Raw genomic sequence first — 4,892 nt, forward strand, 5'->3', positions numbered from 1 at the left:
TATGATCTCACTCATCTACATGGAGAGAGCAGATAAGCGAGAGTGTGAACTGATAGCTCTCTAGCTGCTGCACACGTAACACCCTATGTCACTCAGGGTGGCATTCTATTCTTTTCTGGATGCCTATGTATACAGATGGTCATCTACATGACATTTTTTGGTTGCATAAGTCCCAGAAAAAGCCATTTTGCAGGTAGCATTCATTGCTATGTGTATGGTATTAAACACTTGGTCAGGTGAAAAGTTGTGCCAATTGAGCATATTTTTATCAGCCAGGGCCTATAGGCACAGGAGCATGAAATGGATAATATGTGTATCCAACCCTTCTGTCCCAGTAACTGAATAGCTAAGACACTTCTCAGGGATAATGAAGGTCCTTGATTCTAAGTACTGTAGCAAATTATTTGTGATTACTAACTGTGCAGTAGTGCTCACGTAATTGCCTGACCTGGAGCAAATCTGAACCTAGTCAGCCACCCACCAGGGGGTGGGAGATTGCTCCGTGACTGTGGAGCTGGCACTGGGAGCTCCCTTCTGATGAGGGTTTGCAAGCCTGTTCCCAACCCAGCTCTGCGATCGCAGATCTGAGCAGGCAACGAAGTCTCCAGCCTGTTCTCCACCCAGCTCCATGATCACAGAGCTGAACAGGGAACAGGCTCTCCAGCTGCTGCCCCTCAATCATGGAGCAAGGGCTGGGAACTGTCCTGGTCAGGGGCAGGTCCCAACCCCATGCCCCAATCTGCTAGTGAGGCAGCTAACAGCAAGATAGCTGCTAGTTGCCCCACTGGCAGATCAGGGCAGGGGGCTGGGACTTGTCCCTCCCCTGCAGCTTTTTCTGAGTCCCCTTCCCCTGACATTGTCCCCACCCTGGCAGGAGGCTGCCCCTTGGGGCAAAGTGTAAGGTCCCAGCCCTGGCCAGGAGACAGCTGTTTCCCAGCCAGGTGCCCCCTGCCAGTTGGTGGGCTAGCACCCAAGGGGAGCCTAGAGCTACCACTAGCAGCAAATCTGCTCTCATGTCCCTACATGTGTAGACTCCTGCCTGGGAGCATTTACTCATGAGTGATTTATTCATGAGTAAACTGCTCCTGGATGTAACGCATATGTAGACATACCCAGTGTGGCTCAACTTGCTCCTGTTTTATATGTTATTATTTTATTTTCATTTGTTTAGGTCCTAATGAAGAAGCAGCAGAAAGGTTGTTCTTTTCAGAAAGTTCCTATTAAAACTAGCAATTAAAATATCCATCACAGGCCAGTATTACTCTAAATTTTAATGGGTTGAGAGTGAGACTGATGACCAGTGAGACTATTCCTGTCACAACTCAAAAACTTTATTAGGATACACAATAGCAAAGACTTATTTATATTAATAAAGACAGTGCTTACGTAGCCTTGGTTTCAAGGGAACAACAGGTCCACTGGACAGGCTTCTCTGTTCCTTTGGGGACTTCTACTGTTTCGGTTCCTCTTTTTTGCTGCGTTTTGGAGAAGCCCAAAGTCACACAGTTTAACCATGTTTATATACTTAACATAGAGTTCTCCATATTTGGTTATGCTTGGGAGCTACAGTAATCCTTTTCCATTTTATACTTAACACAGTTTTTTCATAATTGGTTATGCTTTGGAGATGCACCAATCCTTTTCCATTTCCTTGCATTATGTTAATGCACCCTATCACTGTCTACAGTGCATACTTAACTTATGCCATTGCTACATAGGTCAAGCTGAGGTCAGGTCATGACACAGTCTGTTAATCATAGTGGGGTGACCATATGGCCTGGTTTGGCAAGAACATGCTAGGATTCCATAGCCCGGTCCCCGTCCCGGCTGGTTGCAAGAGTCCTGGGCTGGAGTCTGGAGGGGAGACAGAGTGATATGGTGCACCAGGCAGGCAGCTGGGCAGGCACAGCTGCTCCTGTGTCAGAGCAAAGCAGACAGACTGGAGCAGGCACCACACTGCCCACATGTGACACAACATTGCTTCCTCACAGGAGCAGCGGTGCCTACCTGGCCACTTGCCTGTCATACCATGGTGCTCTGCCTCCCCACTGGCTTCCAGTCTGGGACTTTTGACCAACTGACCAGGACCAAATTATGGAATCCTGGAGTGTTCTGGTCAAACTGGGACATATGGTCACCCTACTCATAGCCCATACTACACAGCTTCTGATGCACATATGACTTACACCAAAGAAGTTTCAGACTCCTCCTCTTGTCAAGTCATAATAGTCACAAAAATATGGAAAGTGGGAGATTCTAGCATTTGCATTTTTATTCAGTGAGGAATGAAATACTTCTAAAAATATTCCTCACTGAATTCAATGAGAGAAAAACAGAAATAAAAAAAATAAAAAGAAAAGATGGAAAATAGGATTCTGGTTCATGACTCCAGCTATTAGGCACAAGTGCAAATAAATAATTAGTCAAGTGGGTTGCATAAATTTTCATCATCTTACTATCAAGTTCTATGAGTTTAGATCAAGCCACTACCCAGTCAAGGCCATATACAAAAAAGAACTTAAAAGTCTTGCTTCAGAGCAAAATCCACAGCCCCAAGTAATTTACTTGTGCTCCTTATACATTTCATACAAAGAACAAGATACCTAAGAGTGGGATTCAAAACAGTCAGCAGGAAATGAAGGAGCTGTTTAGGCCAGGAAGCAGGAAATGCTGGGCAGAAGAATGTGGTTTGAAGCATGCACTTCAAAGGCAAGGATGGATCCAGAGGATGCTTTGGTACAAATGCACCTCTGATTCAGTCAAATCATGCCATGGGAGAAACAGCCAGGTACTTTTTAAGTCCCTAAAACAAGTAAGAATCCCCCTGTCCATTTTATTCTCCTCCCTCCCCACTTTCTGCTTTCCCTGCACGCTACTGCCACTGCACGCTACTGCCACTGCTGTCTTTAGCTGGGTGGGCGGGCTCTGTAACCCCCTACCCCTGGCTTAGCTGAGGATAGCAGCAGTGGCAGGCAGGGGAGGAGAGGAATGGGAGGTTAGGGAACCTGCTGCTGAGCACTGAAGGAAAGGAAGAGGGGAGAGAAGATTCTTACCTTGTTGAAGGACTTAAGTGCCTTGTGCTGCTCCTGCTACGAGGTCTGCCCATCCTGAAGTGTCAGAGGAACCTTGGAGTTGGGGTGCAGCCCCCTCTGCAGCACAAGTCACAGCTCCTACAGCCCCCTTTCTGAAACCCTGGATCTGCCCATAGTTACATGTCAGATTCTTCTCCACCTATTGGACATCCAGGTGTGATTCTATTCCATTCTGTCCAAGTTCCTGAAAAATGTATTCACACATCTATTTTTGCAACACACCATCACCATACCCTTAAGACTGAGTTACAAAAAAAGCAGCAAGGAGGCTGATGGCCCACTCAACTTTGTATTTGCAGTTTTTCAGGGGCTTGAACTGGGTAAAGTAGAATAGCTTTTATGTGCCTACATGCTCTTAGATATCCAATTGGCAAAAATAGAATATATCCCTAAGCATCTATGCTTGGGGTACTGGGAGGTGTCCCTTCTATTTAGGATTCACAACTATGAATCCTTGCCTGGAGTTAAATACCTGAACTGACCCTCTCTCACAAAACATGGCTGCCAGAAGAAGTAAAAGCAGTGATCGATGTAGAGATCTGGGAATCATAGGCCCAGTTCCTGCTTCAGTGAATTTCTTTATGTAACATACTCAAACATTCTTGAAGAAGGGACTGGAATGCAGGTCTTCCTCCAAGCCATAACAACTCGCCTGTAGGGTCATTCATGCAGTCTTTCTTCATCCTACTGAACATTTAATTATTCAAGGCAAAGTGAAATTGTTTCAATAGGAGGAACTGGGGAAGTCTGACTCCAGAATATTCCTGTGGTTTGGCAGTCACAGCATTCATCAGGGAGAAGAGAGATCTGAGTTCAAGTCCACTCAGGCAGTGGATGAATAGAACTGTCCCTTTATGAGGTTCTACCATGAGGCACTTGAGGCAGTTATTTTGCAGTGCGACTCCAGCTACACAATGCTGACATTGCACTTACTCTGACACTGAAAGAAGCAGACCTCTGACAGACTCCTTGGCTCTGAACAATTACTGAACAACATGCACAGATGACAGGTGAACATGGGTTCCTCCTCATACTCATGAGTACTCTAATCACAGGATAGTGGCTAAAAGCATGAAACAAAGCCACCACCTCCTCCTCTTGCTGGGCTTGTGCTAGGCCTGAACTGGTGCATCTCTGAGAAGGCTTACCAAATCAGGACCTACAAGAAAGATAGGCCTACCCAGCCAAAGCATGGCCTAGGCTATCATGTATGTTCGGTTGTCATATGGGTGCTCATGTATCTAGACTGCATGTGAAGAAGGTTTGCAAATGATATGCAAGTGCCAGAAATGGCAGTTTACATGAGTGGAAAACTGCCCCTTGAGAACATAAATTGAAATAGGATCTACCCTTAGTTGCTATGGAAATCTGGCTCCTAGAGGCTGAAACAGCAGCTCAGAATGTGCTTTTAGGATCCAAATTTTGGGCACCTAACAGAGCAGTTGGGCACCTTCATCTTTTTCTGACTATCCAATGTCTGGACTAGTAAAAGACACATGGCCCATATTCTCAAAAATAATGATGAAATAGGTATACATACAGCCTAATGCAGCCTGCAATATTTCTGACCCTCATCTTCGGATGTTTTAGCATATTTCCTATAAGAATAATAGCCACCTTTAGCCTGTGGGGGGGGGGAAATGGCTACTAGACCAATTACACATTAAATAATACTGAAGCCTTAATGCTTTTTTCCTGCTAACACCAGTGTAAACCATGGGCAATGGATCCAGGCACATCACCCTGGCCACCACATTCTAATGAAAGGGATACTATGTTTCCTCAATCAGAGATGGGAAT

This window comes from Crocodylus siamensis, chromosome 2, assembly GCF_052110815.1.
Source record: "Crocodylus siamensis isolate JL-2025a chromosome 2, ASM5211081v1, whole genome shotgun sequence".
NCBI classification, from domain to species: domain Eukaryota; kingdom Metazoa; phylum Chordata; order Crocodylia; family Crocodylidae; genus Crocodylus; species Crocodylus siamensis.